Here is a 22,493-nt window from a genome sequence, read left to right on the forward strand (position 1 = left end):
AAATCAATAGGCCATGCAAGGAGCAAACTGCAACTTTTGAATTTGCATCTTCCTTGGATTTTGTATCGTTGTGGCTTTATTTCTTGAACAATTTCAATGAATGAGGTCTAACATTTGAGCTAACAGATGCAGCTATTGTCTGCTGGCTCCAATTATGTGCGTCTTTGTTTAGGATATACAGGGGGTGAACATAAGGGGTGGTGCAATAATTATGTGTACCCCCGGGGTGGTGAATTCTCAAATTGGTCTGCCAAAAATTGCTTGCCCCCCCCTTTGGCCGTGCCAAAAATCTTTGCCCCCCCTTTGACATGCCAAAAACCTTTGCCCCCTTTTGATGTGCCAAAAAATCTTTGCCCCCTCCCTTACACATGCAAGATTTTGGAGAACCAAAATTTAAAACCTTAAATTGTCTTATCATATATTATGCAAGCGCAGCGAGCAGGAAATATTTGAACATGTTCCTATAATGAAAGACAAAGATAAAAACAATTTATCGTGTCTAATGTCACTGTCAATTACGATCCTTGACTGGTTAACACAGGTTAATCAGCGCGTAAAAGGAAGACCGATCTATCTGGTGCTGATCGGAGAAAAAGAATAGCAGCAAATGGCGAAAAATTCTGTACTTTTACAAGGCAAAAAGCAGTTTTTCTAGGCATTGTGGACATGGTGCCTTCGGTTAAGAAAGTTTCCTACTATAAAGACCTAACTTTTGAGATGGTTTGCATGTCGAAAGGTGCAAAATTAACAATAAGGCGCCCGGTTATAAATCCGCGTTCAGCAAGTCATCATCACGACACTTGTAAACAAACCGTGCTCAAATTTGATTGACAGATGACGTCAGACGCGATAAATTCTTTTTATCTGTCTTTAATTATAGCATTTTCCTACACCTTTTTAGGGTACAATGTAGAAATAGTGCCCAAAATATCTGTGCCAAAAATTGCTTGCCCCCCCCTTTCGCCCTGCCAAAAATCGCTTGACCCCCTTTTCGACCTGCCAAAAAATGCTTGCCCCCCCTTTTGGCCTGCCAAAAATCTTTGCCCCCTATAATTCACCACCCCGGGGTACACAAAATTATTCCACCACCTCTAACTGGTACCTAAATTCTTTTGCGTACTACGGTACTGTACTTACCTGTATGCAAAGTGTAATTGGCAATATACCTTTTTAGCGAGGAGGAGGCACTTATATTCAAAGTTGTACATCAACAACGTACAAGGACTTTCAAAAAGTACCCAAAGCAAGCATTTTTCATTTAATGTAAAATGGATCCAAAGCAAGTACTACACAGGTGTTTTCCTACCCAAAGCAAGTATTTTAGTGTTAAGAGTGATTATGAACACTGTGATCTCAAACCGGTACAGTTCAGTCAAGAGGCCTGGATAAAAACCAAAGAAAAAGCACACGTTTTGAGGAGTTTTTGAGTACAATTTCACCTGAATTTTGCCTTCATTTTAACTGATTTTCTTTGTCGGCATCTTGATGTTAAGTTTAGCTACCCTTTTCGAGTAACATCTGTGCAATTAAGGCTCCAGTTTTTCCCATTTTTGCTGCTTTTGATAACCAAAGCGAGATACTCTCATATCGCGCCCGGCGAGTGAAAAAAGACCAATTACTTGGGTTTTTTTTCATATGCAGGTGATATATATACAAAAGTTCCCTTCTTTGTACTATTGCGCAAAATGCTTACTTGAATGTATGATCATGCCTTAGAAGTCCCTTGGAAATTAAAATATAAATCAAATCAATCAATCAATCAATTACACAATCTATTATAACAATCATATTATAATAATATTGAAGCACCTTAGCCCGCTCATTATTATTATGTTTAAAATATATAGCGTACATCACAACTTTATCAAAATTGTACATGTACAGTGCTCATTCTGTTTGTCAATAAAGCTGTCCCCTAAAAACAACTTCTGATACTGCATACTATCAACGGATACAGCTACTGCAAATGACGGGATGTCAACTAGAATTTCACAATTCATAATTAAGGTAGCCCCCACACAAAGTTGTGAAATTTGTGGGGGCCAAAAATTAAATGTGCAAAACAAAAAAAAATTACTTTTATAGTACCAGTACATGTATCTCTGGAAGTAAAAAAGTGCAAACCATGGGTTGTTATGATGCAAGTCTTTGATCAAGACTAACAGTACGTTCCATAGGCAGGAAACAGACATCAAGAGTTGTCTGTCACAAGTCATTTAGTGCCACTGGTAATTCCCATTAGGGACAAGTTCACCCAGAGGTAACAATATTTTAAATCAATACAATGAAATTGTGGCATTGTGAGTTGTAACTTCATTTCCTTTTATTTGAAACTTTTGAATAAAAAGTGGTTTACAGAATATGCTAGTCATCGTGGTCATAGAATAAGGGAGGGATCACTATTTACATCAGGGGGAAACAGAGGATTTTCATATATTTTCGCACAAATATTTCGCATCCTCCCCTCATATCAAAGGAAAAATTCCATGTCCCCCCCCCCTTGAATCCTCCATTCCTTATATATAATTTCATGTCCCCCCCATATTAAGGTGAAAATTTCACGTCCCCCTGAAGTCAATCAAAAAATTTTGCGTCTCCCCTAAAATCCTCTGTTCCCTGGCGTAAATAGCGATTGCTCCCTAAACTTTCACTTTGTTAAGTATGCTGCTGAATCCTGTAGTTTGTTCGGCTTACAATTGGAAAAAACTTATTCGGATTTTGTTACTGCACCCATCAATAAAGTCCCAACTGCACACCAACTCAACAAGACATGTACATAATATACACAAGTATGGTGCATGCATGACGACATCCCGTCATCAATGATAGGCCCGGTCGTGATAGACAATCACAAGATTGACATACTAGTATGTTTGGTTTACACCAACGTTGATCACCTACCTCTACTACTGTCAACCATAACAAATATTGCATATATTCCAAAGCTATTAATTTATAAAACGTCTTCACTGGAAGAGATGACAATATACTAGTACCAGCCAAAATATAGGTACACTAGTTGGTTGTGTTAACATCAGCAGGGTATCGGAACAGCAAGTATTGAGTTGGAGAGCAATAAAGTCGTGAAGCTGTCTTTTGCAACATGATGCACCATGAAACAACATACAGATTTAGCTTCTTACAATGTCTTGAACACCTATGAGTCACATGTATCTCACACAAACACAATGCAAACCACATTTACCAAGTTGTTCAGTTTTGACACTGCAATATGATTCCCCCCGTTTGATACTGCACTACAGAAGTAGATATGGCAGGATGACGGGTAAGAAACTTGGAGGCTTATAGCAGACATTGGGTTAGTTATATAGAGAAAACTGGCTGCCATATTGATGATCACATCATCATGACCAAGTACTGAGTGACTTCGAATTACTTGGAAAAATACAGGCGTGTACTGTATACAGAACTTCAACAACAGGGGGGGGAGGGGATGTAATTTTTTAGGTGGGCTAAGAAAGGATCATGAAATGTGTAAACATATTGAAATTTACGTAATTTTGGCTTTTCCCCTCAAAAGTGGGGGGAACTGGGGGGGCAAGAAAAATATTTGGACTGGTCAAACCTCGAACCTTATCATATGTGAAGAAGTCAAGAAGACAATCTACCTTGATATAATTTTAAACATAAGACTTTTTTTTTTATATCAAACTCATTTTGAAGGCAGATCAAAGTTTTAATAGTTGGAAGGTTTTTCAAGCCATCCAGACCACAAGCACCCAGAACTTATAGCTATCAAAAACAACATTTACAAAATCCAAACTTTGCATTAAACAAGTAAATATATACCAAATATTATTGACAACACGTATACCAAATAAATATTGACAACACAGCAAAACTGAAAGTTAATGCACCCCTTCTGCAAACATATATTCCAGGCTAATACTAGTATACTTGTATCAATATTGCATCATGCATGACTTCTCCTGTAACAACACAATATCAGAAATCAGACATGGCTTAAAAATATCACAATTACAATATTCACCTACCTTAACACTCTGACATAAGTTACAAAGAAATATCCTTGCTGGATGAAAATAAAACTACCCAACTGTTCTTTCTAGATGCAGAGAGGTTCTAAAACAATTATTCCCAATTTAAAGCAATGTAAATAATTCCAGGTAACATTATATTCAATGCTATCTTCTGATGTGTTTGGACCAAGAAGTGCAGACGTGACATGACCTTGGTTGGCTTATGGTGTGCATGACAGTCGCATGTCCACGAACAAACAAGAATTGAAGTAAACACCTACGCATTCACATGAACCGTGAAGAAGCCAAATAATTACAAAGAAAACAGATTTGCTGGTAATAAAGCTGACAAAATTTAGCATATCAATGGGATTTTAGAGACCTTCACTAGGTCATGAAGTGGGCCATAGGTGAATAGATAGTTCCCAATATTTGAGGAACTTTGTGTTGAGCACGTACAGCACACAACATTCATTTTTTTTTCAAAACTTTCTGCAAAGTCACCATTTGTGGTTACATGAGCATATCCGATTGTGCAATTAAAAACCAAGGAGCAGAACTAAGTCAAGTTTAATTGTCATTAATTGAACTTAATTAAACTAATAATTACACATTGCTTGATCAATTTACAAGCAATTTTGACTAATTTAATGGCTGAAAAAACTATAGTATTGGATGAATGGCATAAATGACCAACTTCATCCTGGATATCTAACCCCACCAGCCTATTAGAAATATTTTAAGGATGCACACAGGATCGTGTCTGGTTGAAAAATTGTTAACTTATTTTTATTAAATTATTTTGTAACAAAGACAAAGAAATATATGAAAGTACCTTTTTGGAAAGAGAATGGTGAAAGGAATTCCAACGTATCTTCAAAATTACTAGTTATGCTTACATTTCCAAATAATAATAAAAATAATCCAATCAAAAAAAAAATAAAATGTATGCATCTTTATGCAAATGAGCTACCAAATTAGCATAATATTTTGCAACAAAAACCTACTGGAATTTGAAAACTGCCAACTAAATTGCCAACCCATCACTATATGCCTTTACCAGTTCCGAGAAATTGCACTCGCAACCTCGGACGGACAACAAACGGATTGACGGACGGAATGACAAACAACTAGAAAACATTTTACCTCGGTGGAGGCATAAAAATAGGCACAAGGTATACCAAAAATTAAGTAAACAATATTTGTTGCACGTTCTACTTGAAGATGAGATATGATGAAGATGATCTCAATGATCTAGCTGTAACCTTTAACACATGTAGCTGTCAATCAAACACTTCATGCAGTACACAAATAAGACAATTTTCACGGTCCATTTATGTTCACACTCTTTATTTGCATACAATGTATAGGCCCCAATCTATAAACAATAATGCAAAATTATTTAAATACAAATAAACTCATAACATTGATTTTAGAATCATTGAAGCATAGAAGATAAATTCACAATGCTATTACTACATTTGTACCAATCCATATAGCAGAACTGATCGAATCATCAAAAACTATAACCTATTCAAACCATTTGTATGGATCTCTCTGAAATCAGGCTGAACGGATACATGTACCATACTGACGCGAGTCTAGTCCCACCCCGTTTTTAGGTGAACATTTGTCAAAATTGGGGGTGGCACTATACTCGAACTAAAAAAAATAAAATATTTTTTTTAAAAGTTTTTTATGTCATACTCTATTAATGATTTCAAAATGCATACAAATTCAAAGGTGGGACTATACTCGCGTCAGTACGGTAATAATCTGTGTTTCAACTGGGAACTCGGGTAGTCCAGTGGTATAACTCTCGACCTGGGTTCAAATCCTACCGTGTCCCGATTTTTTCTGCTCTATCAATATGTCAGTTTGCCCGAAATATATTGTATATCATCGAATAGTCGCCCCCGGGGGCGTTGCATTTTCCAAAAGGGGGGTATTTATTAGGTCATTTTTAGAACGATTACCAGTAATTCCTATTAAAATCATTAAGTAAGCTTAAAACTCACTCTGAAATGACAAACTATAAAATTAGGCCAAGAAAATAAGTTGTTTGCTTATCCTCGTCCGACTGACCATCTCGGCAGTCCCATCCCTTTGAAAAGTTTTCTGATACTTAACGTGCACAGGGTTTGACTCTTCCTGTACACAGGACCAACGGCTTTATGTGACTTCCGAACCACGAGACATTGCACACACACTACCTATATCTGCACATCTGCTAAGCAGTGTATGGGGGTGAGAAGAAATTCTACAATTTTATTCTGTAAAGCAACTGAACACAATTGTACGATTTCCGACCTTCTAGGAACATTTTGGGAGAGGAAGAGAATTCTCATCTAAGGTATGCCCAAGGCTCGAACCCTCGCCAATCGTATTCTCCCGGCCGGCAGCGCCCGGGGCACTCAACACAAATGACCATACGGGTATGCTCCCCGAAAGACCCCCTTTTGGGTTTCACAGCTCCGAAAGACCCCTATATTTGACCAAAATAAAGCTCCGAAAAGACCCTTGATTTTGATAATTTCAGCTCTAAAAGACCCAAAATTGCTTAGTCCTCATATTGCTTGTTTTTTTTTTCAGGCGATTTTCAACCAAAAAACAAGAAAGACCCTTGATTTTGAATTTTTTCAGCTCCAAAAGACCCCATTTTACTTGTTCACAGCCCGGTTCGCAGCTCCGAAAAACCCCCTTTTACTGGTACGCCGACAGCTCCCAAAGACCCACCACCTCAAAATTTCGGGGGAGCATACCCACCAAAAAATTTTGATGTGCCCCCCCCCCCGGGGGCAGCGCAACGTCTTAACCGCTCAGCCATCTGGCCCTTGGCAACATGCTTTTGCTTGCCTGTCCAATTCTTGTATTAGTTCCACTTGTCCCATGGTCTGTATTATACTGGAGCAGGCAAAAAGAATTTTTTTAAAGTGTTTCAATGGTTGGAATAGAGGAGGGAAACTGTAAGGCAACCTGTCTCTCCAGAGAGATGATGGTTTGACGACATTATCCTGAATAAATAGGCTATGTGGTAAATAAAACATGGAAATAGAACATTAAGACATTGCAGTGCTGCACAAATGAAATAATTGTCTGATTCTGCACAACAATTACTATCAATTCCGAAATGTTACATTTTCATCAAACCCTAAAATGCCCATAATATATTCATGGCCGGATGTAGCTTTGTGGGGGCCCTGGGCCAGGCCAAAATTTGGAGGCCCAACTCACCGTGAGGTGATGTTCAGTGGCGTAGTGACAGGGGGCGGGGGGCATGTGCCCTGTGCGCCACCTTAGGGGGCACCAAATTGACTAATTCAGCATCGATTCTGCGCCCCCTCCGAGCCATGAAAGTCCAAATTTTCACCACTGGCAATGTTGAAGAGTGTTGGGCAAGATTCTAATCACGCAGCGCGATCCTTTAGGCGTGGAGTCCAGGTTGGCATTTACAGAAGCTGAAATGTTGCCAAAAGTTGACCCATACAGTGTTAGGAATTACATATAACATACAACATATCTTGGCAAAATACAATTGAAAATGAAGCTTGCCAAAAATTAACAATGAAAAAGAGAATATTATCTTCATTTTGGGGCCCTTTTTATAAATTTGGGGCTCCTGAGCCCATCTGGCCCAACGGTAAATCCGGCCCTGTACCATATTTCACTTGTTCTTTTTGCGGTCTATTTTGGTCTAATCTCACAATAATTTGAAGCGACATAAATGCCCCATTTATCATGATCACACATCACATCATCATTTACTATCTTGGATCACATTTAGCAGTCAAAATCTAAAGCCTTTTCCTGCCACGTCCCTGGTACGTGTAATTTTAAGTCTTGGTCTATTCTTGGAAAGGGGTTTTAAATTCAGTTTGTTCTTAGTTCAGGTTCTACATGACAAAGGGTAATTCTAAATTAGCCTATGTTTGCTCTAACTTTTTTCTCTGAAAGTTTCTAAATGAAAATATAGGAACTGAACGTTTAATTACAGGTCAACTTTATTCAACAGAAAGACTAAATAGTGAATATTCAGAACCAGTCAGCCTATTAAAGGGGCTGTGCAATAATTAAGAGCCCCCAGGGGTAAAATTTTCAAACGGACTGACAAAAATTGCTTGCACCCCCTCCTCTCGGCCCGCCAAAAATTGCCCCCCCCCATCGGCCTGCCAAATATTCTTTATTTGCCTCCCAGTACTGTTTTCCTAAGCCTTTATAGAGCATTTTATTTAAAAGGTGCCACATGAATGTATGCCAAAAATCACTTCCCCCCCCCCCCCCGGCTTGCCAATAATTGCCCATACACTTTTAGTTCTCCAAAATTGCCCCCCATTTTACCCTCCCACCCAGGGCTCATAATTTATTGCACAGCCCCTTAAAATATATTTTTTTCGGCTGAATATTTCAAACAAAAATGTAAGGGTAAACTGTGATTCCTAAGCCAGCATTTTCAATGAGGTTGAGCAGGGCAAGGAGAGCTGCTGGTCCCTAGATAACTAGAGCAAACAAAAGCCCCTTCTCATGACCCCGGGCTCATGACCCCTACTATACCTGCCCACGGCTACATACATGTATATGACGCTACACTGTACCATAGACCCTGGAATGCATAGGCCATGTACATGTATGCTTCATGAACATACACAACAATTGCTGGTCCAGACCACTATCACTGAAACATGGCTGGTGCACTTGCCCATTGAAAAATTCATGAAAAATGTAATATACCAGAAACCAATTTCCTCGTTCTTTTTGAGAAAACTACCAAGACATGAGATTACATGCTGTTCTACAATTCAACACAATTTCACAGCAAGCAAGAAATCCAAACAATCACCAGTTTAAAGGGCTTTACTGAATACATGCTGGCAATTGTAACCTCTTCTACATGTATACATAATCTTTTTCATACTGGACAAGCTACAGGGGCCATATTTACAGTGCCTGAATTTCGCAGCAAGAACGATTAGTTTCTTTCATGCTGATCAAATTTCTTTACCGAAATTACTTTTAAATAAATGTGTAGGCTATAAAGACTAGCTACATGTGTACATGTAGAGGATAAATGGTTAAATATATTCCTAGCCGCAATACCCCAAGTTGACCCAAAACTAAAATAACATTTTGTCATGTCTTTGAAGCTATTTATATTAAAATTGAAATTATTTTATAAATTTATTTCTATTGGGTCACAAAAAATGTTTAAAGGCCCGATGGACCCACATTTTGCCACAGTTTGCACTTTGGGAGAAAAAAAATCCTGACAAACCGACCCTACTTAAAAGTTAATTCTCCCAAAAAAGGGTTTTTTCCTTGAAGTAAACATTACTATCTATTAAATATGACTGTACATAAATACTACTAAGTATGTGCATGTATGCCACAGTGAAGAAACATGGACTTTCTGAGGACAGGGTCGAGATCATGATATGAAACACATGTCCCTGATCTGTGAGACAGATGAACACGAGACAGATGAACACAACATTCAGGGATCCACCATTAGATATCAAGGGGGCCGAGTAGTTGGGGTTTTAACCCCAGGGGTTATGACAAAAAAAAAATTGTTAAACATGAAGTACCTCGGTGAGACAAAAAAATTTAAACACCTCGGCGAGACAAATTGTTTTTATACTAACTCCTCGCGGAGACAATTTGGTTTTTTTAATCGTAACGTTCTCTATTTTCAACAATCTGTTTTTGGATTTGTTAGATCTAGTTGTAGCATCTAAATTTCCCCACCTGATCTAATACAGTAGTACATCCCTTAATTTTGAATATACTATGATAAAAATCAGTTTTGATCCCAATATTGCCAAAAGATATGAGGAGTGTTATAAACTATACTTGGATGTAATCGGAGGTCAAAGGTCAAATTTTAAACTTAAACCAGGGATGTGAGAGGGGGACTCACATCCCTGCTTAAAGCCTTAATGTACGATCTGCTTAAATTGTTAGATTTTTCATTTTTTCTTCCAAAATGGTAAAATAGTTAATATGCAATCATTATTAAATATCTTGCACTTTTTGGATTAGGACGGCGAGTGCGGCCTCAGAGTTAGTCTCCTATGCAGCCAGTTTGGTTACGCTTCCTCCACGTGTGGAGGGAGTGTAGCCAAACTGGCTTCGTAGGAGACTACTTGCGATTTGCAACTTGCAACAGAAAATCATCCCGTTTTACTACAAATAGGGTGAATTTGACAGTTTGCTCATAGATTAAAGTTGGAACATACATGTGTAAAGTATTACAAATATGCCAAAAAATAGGTTTTGAGAAAAATAAAGGTATATTCTGAAAAAAAGATTAAGGCTTTAAACTGATTGGGCTTGAACTTGGTGAGTGGAATCCTTGATATGAGGATAACAGATCATTTGCCAAATGAAAGTACAATCATAAGCAGCGGGCATAGGCATAGGCCTATATCATACAAAATAGCAAAAATGAGGCAAGCCATCAAGTGAAGAAGGTTGACAGCAGGAGTGACTTCCCTCACATTTAGTGGGAACCGATCTCATATGTGTGGTATCCCAACGTTGGCATTACAATTTGCACCTACAAACATATCCCTCTACAAATTACAGATGCTCATTTAGTAAATCCACAATAAATCCGATGCCCCGTTCAACGGCCTTACCATGCTTACATCCCCTGCAGCCAACTAACAGTAAAATGATAAATAATAAAACAATTTTACTCCACTCAACTGAGTTAACAATGTGTTTACGTGGAAGCTGAAATGGCAATGGATACGATCAGCTGATACATGATGATATTGTAATGTAAGCCTGAGTATGTTCACATTGGCAGTTGCACCTCAAGTCTGTCACTGACTTTGAGCCATGATGACAAACGCACAAATTGTCCTCCACTGTAGTGTATGTGTTCAACAAATCGGCCTTGCTTGAATAGAAAATGTGTGTGCTCTGTGTGTGCATGTTTCTGCCAGGCCTCAAAATACTTTTTTTTTGGGGGGGGCTACTTTTGAAGAAAAAAAATCGCAGGATTTTGTGGGGCTAAATACCCTTAAGTCCCCATTTACTTCAAGAGTCACAAGCCCAGTGGTGTAAATAGGGGCATGTGCCCCCCTCCCCCCAATCAATTTGAAAATTTAAAAAATCCCATAGCAAAATTGTCAAAAAATGGCCTGTACCTCCCTCCTATGTCCCTATATCCACTCTTGGTGCTACTATACCATAGATCATCTATATTTAGAAGATCTATGATGCTACTGTACATACAATGTCCCCCATGTCCACTCTTTTGTGCTACTATACTATGTCCCCATGTCCACTCTTGCTTGGTCTCTTAAATGAGACTGCACCAGAAGGTCTCATGCAAAGATAATCCTAAGATATTGACACCAGAGTGGATACCGCTACTGTCTCTTCCAATTGTCAAATCTCATCATGTTAAATCAGCATTGAAGATTCCAATGCAACTCCAGTAGCTGAGCTTGCTCGCTCATAAGTCACTTTCACTTGGCAAACTTGTGAACTTGTCTAAAGTATCAAATGGTCTGGCATAGTGCATGACCATAGGTAGGCACACAAGCAGTGCATTTGCATTCTAGATTCAGAGATATATGCCCACAGCTATAGTAGAAATTTCATTTGAGAGAACATAGCCGCCCAACAGCGTGACGATTGTCCACGTACACTGTGTGATGAACGCCCGCGTACACGTGCGTAATGTGGAAGTGAATCCAACCATGCCAACTCCCTCATGATTGGTTTTGTATTTTCATTGTATCCATGGTCGTGCGTTTGTGTTGTATTTTGAAATGATACGCCATCATACGCGCCATGCAATCATGGCTCCACGGTCAGATCGCATAAAGCTGTTGGCAGCTGCGTTCATTCAAATGAAATTTTTATTTAAGTGTCTCCTCAAGTTTTACTTTTACACATTTGGCTTACCTTCCATATTTTATCTGTATTTTCAATTTCTCTCCCTAAAATACATAACAAATTGGGCACTGGCACACACCATTCATTCATTCATTCATTCATTCATTCATTCATTCATTCATTCATTCATTCATTCATTTCATTCATTCTTGATTCACCCACGCACAATTTATTTACCACCAACATCTTGAACAGCGTTCGAAATAGGGCCGGTCAGCCGGCCATTGGCCTATAACTTTTTGGCCTGGCCGCTAATTTTTCTGACTGGGATCTAGTTGCCGGCCCGGCTGGCCGGTAACTTTTTAAGGTCAAGTCCGGCTGGCCTGTAACTTTTTGAGGCATATTTCGAACATTGATCTTGAACTCAACTGGTTTAATGGTTTAAGTCTTATCTCAATAACAGAATGCCAGTCTGTAAACATCGGTTGTTCCGTATCAGATTTAAGGCCCAGTGGCGTAGCCAGGGGTGCCGGGGGGAGGGGTCAGCCGAGTGCCCCCACAGAAAATTTCCAGGGACAAACAATTGACAATGATACCTCTCTGTTTGATAATTAGTCAGATCCTTTAAATCTTCAAAATGGAGTGAACCACAACAAAGATTAACAAACTTACTCTTAAATTAAATTAATCTAGAAGCAAAACTAAGTTGATGCTCTTTGGTACACCCCACAATCTTTACAAATTCAATAATATTTCTGTGATAATATGATGGTGAAGACATTAAGAAAGTTGATCATTATTCATTTTAAATACATAATTGGTCTATTTTTGACAGTAACATAACTTGGTCTTTAATGGCTTCCAGTGTACAATGTAAGATGTGGTGTAATTCATCGTGTTAAATCACAGATATTGGATTACAATATCTGTGGTTAAATATTATCTTAAAAATCACATTCCGAAAAAACTTGCTGATTCTCTTGTTATGCCGCACTTTACTGAAGCCATGTTTGGTCTAATTGCATTGTTCTCTCATACTTTCCAATAGGTTGCAAGTTCTAATGAAAGCTATTGAACATCTTGCAAGAATCATTCTTTCCACTGACATAAGAACTCCTATTGGCACATTGATGAATAATCTTTTAAGATTAAAAGTGGCTCAAATTAAGACCATAGCTGGAACAATCATATTCTTGTCATGCTATTCAAGTGTCTTTTAATACCAACTGGTTATCTTTCTTCTAGATTCAGCTTTACCCATTCTATTCATAGCTATAACTACAAGAGGAAATTCTTCTAAATCACTTCTAATTCACAGCTTATCTTTGGAATAACTCAGTTGACATTGATACTCATTCCAACTTTGATTCAATGTCTAATTGGCCAATTTAAAAACTATATTCAGGGTGATTGATCATTATGTAATCATATTTGTAATTGTATATTAACCAATTTCATTTTATGTACTGTAAATATTAATCCATTTTTAATGTTCTTTTGTTTAGACTCTGTAACAGGGCCCCCTGGAATAGCAGTGCTTTGTCACTCAAGGAGTTACCCTGTATAATGAAAGCAGGGAATGAGTGCAAATAAATAAGTACATGTGCGAATTTGTGTCATTGAGTGTGCATAGAGGTTGTGCGTGATATTACTGATTGGCTCCAAACAAAGGATTTGAACCGGTGTCCTTCACCATAATCATGGCGCAGTGCAGTCCATTCAATGAAATGTTGTCATCAACCTATTTGATTGTAGTGCAATCATGCTTTTGTTGAATGCATTTGAGTACTCCGCCATACGGTATGAACAGTGTCCGAAATAAGGAAAATATGGCGTTTATCCCGAGGATAACTAAAGCATAAATTCTGCTTGTCCTCAATACATTTTGGTTGTCCCCAAAATGTGTCATACTTTTGGAGGTAAAATATAGTGGTTGTCCAGGGGTTAAGTACATAGCTCAATATAGTTGTCCCCAGTGATTTTTGGACAAGAGGACATGAGGATAAGTGCTTATTTCGAACACTGGGTATGAAACATCATATGCACAACCTCGATTAAAACAAAAGACAGAATTTTAGTATGCTGACGACATTGAGCGGACTATACTAATTGTGGTTTGGTCCCTTGGTAACATGTTATGACAAATTTATAGAACAAGAAATAAAACAAAACAGAACTGGTCAGTAAACTGATAATATCCTGAAATTGATGATTAAGTTGATGACAAATGAAGGTCACACCTTGTTGATAATCAAATTATTCACTGACAAATTCTACCATGTAAACAGTATGTAGGCCTAGCCTGGGTGTAGTCTAGCACAAGATTTTACATTAGGAAATGTAAGCCGACGACAAAGTTGGCTTGTTCTGTCTTTCACCAATTCTTTCTTCTTTCTTTCTTTCTTTGCACAGCGAATTTGCAAAGGTGTCGAATGTCAAATTTTAAAATTGGTCACAATTGACCCATTAATGTTTATCCTGGTCAGCGACTTGTAATCAGAATATATTGACTCTAGTTTAGGATATGTTTTTTGATTACAAGACCAATTTGGCAATTTTCATGAAGTGATTCAATTTTGATTTAAATAGTTCTTATTGAGTTATTGCTCAAAATATATGGAACTTATATTTTGACATTTTAAACTCAGAATCGCAAAATCTACCCAATTGTTAATATCATTTTTGAAATTCTCACAGATTTTGTTCAGGGTTTGATTTTTTGAGAACGATGAGACTATAATGAGCAATAGATGGATACACACAAGTCTCCAAAAACTCTCCATTGAGTGACATGCATTGTTAATACTAGGCCTACAAAGTGTGCTGAGGTTTGTGGATCAACGTCTAGGCGTTGTGCCTGTGCGTAGCGCACTATAAAACACTGTGCTTGTTTGTTTTGGTTTTTTTTGTTGTATATGCAATCAACCAATATGGTAGGCCCTACAACTTTGAAATCAACAGAAAATGTATCTTGCAACCATTTTTATGTCCAATGGCATTTATAACTGTTTTATCAACTTTGAGACACAGAAATTTGATTAAAATGCCAGATCTAGAATCTTGTTTAATAAAGGCTTCTCATACCCCTGGTTTTACACCTCATCGAGTCATCATTACATGTGGCATAAGATTTGCAGTGTTGCAAAGATTACAGTGTTACCAGATCTTTTTCTTGATCATGTGGCATCAAATCACAATTCAATAATAGAATGTAGAATCCCACTGCGATATATATTCCTTGCATATTCTTTGTTTTAATGCTAATGTTACATTTGTTTTCAAGATTATGTTATCAAAACGGTTACATTCCAAGCTGTTTCAGCACATCGTATCAAAGCTCCCATTGGGTATCCCATTCCTTTTTTAAAGGAATTTTTATTTCAGGGTCTATGGTAGTCCAAGATCTAATTGACCATTGGAAAGTTGTCACTTGTAGTACATACCAGCTGTAGAGAGCTACCTCATAACATAAACATCCTATATTAATTTAAAAGGTCAAGGCATAGTACACACTAATAATATGCACATATGATTGAACTTGTGCATTAATTAGAGAATAAACGATAGGAATTTTTATTTTGACTATCCTCTACCGTGTGATAGACGACAGGCAGGTCCAATATTTTGAGTAGTGGATGCCGGTGCAGCCGGTATCCACTACGATAGTTAGTCAGTTAGATATTATTTTAATAACTGTAAACTATTTTTTAAAGCAAAAATTAAGTTACCATCATAAAAACTCCCCTTTTTCTAAAATGAACGAAATTTGTTTACAACTTCACATCTTTTGTTGCGCGTACTCCTAGCATGTGCGAGTATTCCGCACTGCGTCTACGCATACCTCTATGAGCGTGTTATGCGTTATCAACACTCATGATGACGTGGGGTCCTCTACCGCCTGATTGACGACACCCAAAATCATTCGATTGTCCAATCAGATTATGTGTCTACGTAAAGACCACTCCCACTGACTAAGAATGACCACTAGGTTTGTTCAATTTTCCTATGAGGAAGTTAACTACTGTACTACCCCAGCGGGGGGGGCACTTAACACAAATGACCACACGGGTATGCTCCCCCGGAAAGACCCCCCTTTTTGGATTTCGCAGCTCCGAAAGACCCCTAGATATTCGACCAAAATAGAGCTCCGAAAGACCCTTGATTTTGATCATTTCAGCTATAAAAGACCCTAAAATTGCTCATTACTCATATTTCTGGGATTTTTTCAGACAATTTTCAACCAAAAAGCCAAGAAAGACCCTTGATTTTGACTGTTCGCAGCCACAGCTCCAAAGGTCCCCATTTTACCCCCTTTTACTGGTACGCCGTCAGCTCCCAAAGACCCACCACCTCAAAATTCCGGGGGAACATACCCACCAAAATCTTTTGATATCGAGATCTGCTTGTTCTCTGTTGACAAGGGACAGTCTTCAGTGAACGGCTCTTTTCAGAGTCATCAGTAGGCAAGGGGTGGCCTACATGTCTCATTCTTAGGTACTTTGTCCTGAAGAAGTCGGAGCTACTCCTGACGAAAGCTTGACAGTTCTAAACTTGTCAGACGGCAAACCCTCTAAAAACCCACTAATTGTTATGAATTCCTGTTGTAAAAGCCTATCCCACACCAAAGATACTCATCTTTGCGATAAATAATAATGAAATTGATCTGTAATCTACCACACATGCCCTAACTCCAAAACCCGCTTACTTTATGACCTAATTCTCAATCTGACACTACTACTATTAACAACTTGTCATATGAAATTTGAGCCAATAACTGCAGAGTGTGTTGGTGAGGATGGGAATTGATTGCTAACTGCATAGCAGGAGACATAAGAAGCGAGATGGTTGATTACCTGGAAACCATGCACACTACATGCACTGTGGACCACAATGGCCTCATCCCAATGGCATAGTTCAATAACCTCAATTAAACAATCATGGTGCAAAATTTGACCTCAAGTTTCAGGGTATGAGTTTTTGTACCCAAATTTTCAAAGGTCATTCAATGAATGTGCAAATGTATTGGGGTTAAAGAACTGCGGCGTGATAGATGAGCATGTTGTGGATCCTAGTGATGTAGGATTAACACCAACTTGATTGGATTTTAATTAATGGAAGCCAGATAACTAAAAGTCATGATTAAGGTTTGACACTATTTTAAAGTGTTGCAATTTGGTAGTTCACAGCATCTTGCGAATGGTAGTCAGCTTTGGCAAAAATCGCATGGCTCATTTCAGAGCAAGTGTTAAGAAGAATCAATCACAGATATACTTTTGTAGGTCCTGAGGTTCTTGAGTTATGTTGTAGGAGGGCTGAAACACCTGCAACACTTACATAAATGTAGATAACTCATTAACAATGATAAATCAAGCAAGGTTTGAAGGTATATGTAGAATGAACTTTTGCAAAACATCAAAGTGTTATTTTTCAATAATATATTGATTTATATAATGAAAATCGACATTTTTTGGCTGCTTCGACCAACACTACCTTGTCTACACTTAAGGATACGATACACGATTTACAGACAAGTTACTCATTTCAGAATGCGATCATGAATTTTGAAGAAGAAAAAAGTTTCCACTGGCTTCGATGGGACTTGAACCAACGATTCCACACGTCATTGATCATCAGTCCCGTTCTTTACTGCTCGGCCACAGAGGCAGATGAACAGAAGAGTGTAACAATAAAAGATAAATCTCATAATGTTATCTTTAGCCTTTTGTTTACATAAAAATGATGCATTTTGTAAAGATAGATTGGCCGTTTTATGCATAAATAGCACAAACGTTTGGAAAAGGCCTCAAACAAATAAATTATAAAGACACTGATAGTGATACGATGATGAAATTGCATAAGTTGAGGAATATCTGCGTCGCAATGTTTTGTTTTGATTTTAGGAATTTGACCTTAAAATTTACGACATTAAGACATTATCATTCGAAACCCACAAAAGATATTTCAGCAGTATATGGCCACATTCTTTATCTAGAGTGTTTTGAATATGTATGTGAAATAGCTTCAACAATGATTCGCTGCATAATGGTCAAAACAGCCTTGACCTAAAAAAGGGCGAGAGGTGCCATATTTACGGATTCAGGCTAAATGCAAAATTGGTATAAAACGTTTGGTTTTTGATCGATTACAAACATTCATTTTTGTCATTAAAAGAAATTGTGTCTGGCATGAATTATACTACAGTTTTTATTCCTGGGGCTCTTTGATTTCTTCAAATATTTTTTATGTTAGAGTGAATCCCCTGGCCCTCTATAATTACGCACAAAAGAACGCCTCCCCTTAAGGGTGGTCTTAACGCTGGTATTATGGAAACCTTTGGGCCTTTTGGAAACCTTGAAATTGGGCTAATTATTTCCTTTCTCTTCACCCAAAGGCTGACAGCAAAATTGCTCACACTTGATTGTAGAGCGTGGCCTTCTTTTCCTTGTTCTTCATACTTCAAATCTGTTTTTCACTATTCTTTACATATATACAGCACAAGACACTCAGACCTAAATAATGCCAAGTGACACTTATAAATATTCCTCAACAACACTTTTCATAGCTATACACTAGTCCTGCCTGCTGCCTTACATCACCCCGGGTGGACAGTTGCAACGGTGTGGCACTTGCTAGTGTAACAAGCTGATTTTGTTCGTTTGTTAGTTAGACTGCAACAAGGTGATTTTTCCAATTTTGTCATCTTCCAAGAGAGAACTACACCAGGAGTGCTCATCTTAAGAAGGGTGAAATTAGACTCAGAAGATGACCGCGCTGGTGATCTACCAATGAACTACCCCTCCAACTGATAGTAAGACTAGGTTTCTGTGACCAGTCATTGTCCGTAATGACATTGCACATCCCAGTTCCAGCAGTGCAAGTTCTGCTCAGCTGACTCTAGCTCAAGGGTCTGCTGGGTAATATAATGGGGCATTAACTTAGCACGCTGATTTACGCCACTCATACCAGCTGTTCCTAGCCTGAAAGTAGGATGGAGTGCCCAATCTCTGATGATGGTTTAATTAAATCTATCTCTGAGGGAAGCGGGACGGTTGGGTCCTTAAAACCGGTTTAACCACCCTCCAAAGTCTGGTCCTACATTATGTAAGTCCAGAGATCTAGGAGATTCCTGCTTCGTGGACACAACGTCTGAGGATGTCCTTTTGAGCTCGCTGCACTTGAGGGCTGTCAACTCACACACATTCAATGTGAGACTCACACATTCGTAAAATCTCACGCTAAGCCCAAGGTAATAAATCTCAACCATGTCAATGTGGTAAAATATCACGCATCGTCAAAATGAATTGTTGTCCCTACCCCCAAATTTTTAGATGAACAAAGCGCAAATAACCATGCATCAAAAATTGAAGTACCGGAGTAGTTGACACACTATAAATCTGTCCCGGTACGCCACATACTCCCGCTGTTCGGCATTTCACTGACAACAGTATCTCATGCACAGGGGACTGCCTTTTGAGGAGAACGAGAGCAAACGCTCTCAACTCCTTTCCTTAAATCTAATATATAGGAGAGTGATTTTGAACTCTCCTTGCATTCTATTGTAAATGCTCTAAACAGCTCTCCTTGAAGGCTCCAGAAGAGCTTTTTAATGCTCTCCTGCAAATTCTAAAAGACAGTCCCTGATGCCATCGTGCCAAGGGCTAAGGCAAGCAAATTACAAAAAGTTGACAGCCTTGCATGCTTGAATTTGTCACTTTAAAAAGAAAAAAAATGTGGGTAACATTTGGTGAATCCAACGGACGAGGACACAAAACACATCAAGGATCAATAAATGATATATTGAGGATACCTTGAGTATGAACAACTGGAAAGAAAAAGAGCAAGGTACACCAACTTGACGTGGTAGTGTGCCTGCACAAAAAAAGGAAAGTTTGATGGCCAAAAATTACCAATTCCAGAGCCCACAGTAGTAGTGTCAGGAAAACAGTACAAAAGTACACTGGAAATGATGAAAATCACAGTGCACATAGCAGACAAACAAAACCAAACAGACAAAAAACAAACTAAAAATACAACCTAAATATTATACCTACAATTTACATGTAATGACAATTTACATGATCAAATTGAATCCAAGCACTAGACTAAATATCCATATGGACCTCACCTTACTCAAGAAACACTCGCAACGGATTTGCTCACCGATACCCTCACATTCATGGCTAGTGTTTGTTTGTATCTAAACTCAGGGGGAAAACATATTATGTAAGACCACATAATTATAATGAACAAGTTTTGTGTTAGAGAATATTTCGAACAACATGGGCCATGAGTGGGTTTGTTTACATCAGGACTAAAAAAATTGTTTGATTGGCGTAACATAAAAAATAAAAAAAATTAGGTTAGGTCGGTCAGTAATTTTATTTTTATTATTATTATTTTTTACACACACATTTGAAGTTGTAAATTGATATAATATTGATAAAGGCTTAGCTTTGGAAGTGTTTTCTTCTTATTATTTTTAATTTTCACTTTTAAAACTTTTTTTTCCTATTTTTTGGCACAAAAAAAATAAGAAAAAAAGTCTAGGGTCAGGCCTATTTTTAGGGTTGGTCGGGTTACACCAAAACGCCAATCAAACAATTTTTTTAGGCCTTACAGCCCTCAGAATATTCAATAGGTATTCCAAACAAACTATCTCATACCTGGACCTCATATCACTTTTAGTTGAATTCTATTTGCTCAATTTGTATAGCAATATAAACATGGAAATGACAATAACAGTGACTGGTATTAGCTGGTATTAGCCACTTGTCGGTGATGGTAGAAATCAATAATTGGTACTTGATTGGTGTGGCCATGGAAATAGAATGTGGCTCAGTGGCTTTCTGCTGATTGTGTTTTAAAGTTGATTGTATCCCGGATTGCAGGTGTATAAAAAGTTTATCAACTGATATTCTTTGTAATGTATTGAGTTGTCTGTCAAATGAAAGTAAACATTAAGTACAGACAAAATAAAAAAAGTCAACAAAACATGCTAACTGCACAACCCTATGCCTGTATGTGCAGTGCTGTAGTGTAAGGTGCAAAAACTAATCGAGGAGCCAATGGCTCCTAACTTTATAAATTTAGGCGCCCAAATTTTGCTCCCAGGTAAAAAATCTGAGGTGTGTTGAATGTTCATAGCTGCTGTACTCTGATCTACATATTCCCATTGAACGCTACATACTTCATATGCAGCATGTACAGTGTAGGCCTATATGTTTTCCAGGAAGTCCCCATAGAGACATGATTATGCATATTCATAGCATACATTCGTACTTTGAATGCTACATTACATACATGTTTTGTTTTTGCCGATTAAAGGCTTCAGCAGTTGGTCGCCATTGGCGCCAGGGATTGAATATTTATTTTAGTCGCCATCAGCAAAAATCTAGTCGCCAATGCGCCTAAAATGGTCGCACCGTACAGCACTGTGTATGTGTCAGGGTTCGATTTAACTTGTGTCGTGGAGCAAAATGCTCCCCATTTTGGACAACCTGCTACACAAATATCAGCTTGTATAGCAATATTTTACAATGTAAACATATATATGCTAATATTTAAGGCCGTATAAAATTAATGTTTTGGTTCTCGTCCAGAGGATTTTCATGAATTGATGAGGGAGGGAGGTGTTTTTGTTTTGTTGTTTTTTTCCAATGTAAAATTAGCATTGTCAGTAGTTTTCGGTCTTCTCCAACAGTGCTCGAGGAAACGATGAGGCCCTTTTTTTTTTTTTTTTTGTGAGATTCTGAGGGATAAACCCAAGAGTAAAACAAAAAAAAGACTTGGAAGTGATGCTTGTTCTCTAATAAACTTATTTATATGTATGAAGATTTCATAAATCATTCCAAAGTCTAAAAAATTGAAAAATCTAAAAAATCAAAAAAATCTGACAAATCCCAGAAATTGAGGAGGGAGGGGACGAGAACCAAAATATTAATTTTACACAGCCTTATAAGAACATCACCAAAATAATATTTTCGCTAAAAATTGCTAAGCAAGTTTTTCAAAGTAAATCGAACCCTGGTATGTGTGTGTCTGTTTTTACATACATTTATATGCACTGACCATGCTGATTGTGTGTCCACTTCATATTACATGGTTTTATGTTTAGTATTTCTAAAATACTTAAAAAGCACTCAGCCTCAGCAGTGAATACCCTGAATGACATGAATGACAGCTGACTTCACCATGCTAAAAACCATGAAACCCGTACCGGACATCTTTAATTTTGATTATTGCTATTTTCCTTGATTTTAAATTCCCATCCAACTTTCTGCACTTGTCCCATGTCTTTGAAACTTTAACCAGATCAAATTTCATGCCACATACAACCTCAAAAATGAGCAAATTCCAGCAAACTTACCTTTCCAGGAGCTCGAAACTGCAATCAATCGGCGAGAGAAGTGAGCAGATGTTGCCAGATCAACCTTTCAGAAAGCACCCAATTATGTCTGAGAAAGCGCCCAATGCCAGATAAAAGTATCTCGCGACCCAAATAGTCAGGGCAAGTATGTAAAAATGAAAACGGTCACGTAGAAAAATAATGCGGGGTAAGAGTGAGTTTGTATCTCTCCTTCCCCTTTCCTTCTCTTTCTCCTTCTCCTTCCTCTTCTCTTTCTCCCACTCCTTCCCCTTCTTTCT

General features: G+C 38.0%; 1 long non-coding RNA gene across 1 annotated transcript in view; it reads right to left on the minus strand.

Annotated features, from left to right (window-relative positions):
• Positions 1-22,275, minus strand: part of LOC140136811 (uncharacterized) — a 30,137-nt gene extending 7,862 nt beyond the window's left edge. The window contains exons 1-2 of the long non-coding RNA XR_011856769.1: positions 22,216-22,275; positions 6,858-6,905 (exon numbers count right to left, since the gene is read on the minus strand). This is a non-coding gene — a long non-coding RNA (uncharacterized lncRNA). The remainder of the gene's footprint in view (positions 1-6,857; positions 6,906-22,215) is intronic.
• Positions 22,276-22,493: the final 218 nt, after the last annotated feature.

Source organism: Amphiura filiformis, chromosome 17 (assembly GCF_039555335.1).
Source record: "Amphiura filiformis chromosome 17, Afil_fr2py, whole genome shotgun sequence".
Taxonomy (NCBI): domain Eukaryota; kingdom Metazoa; phylum Echinodermata; class Ophiuroidea; order Amphilepidida; family Amphiuridae; genus Amphiura; species Amphiura filiformis.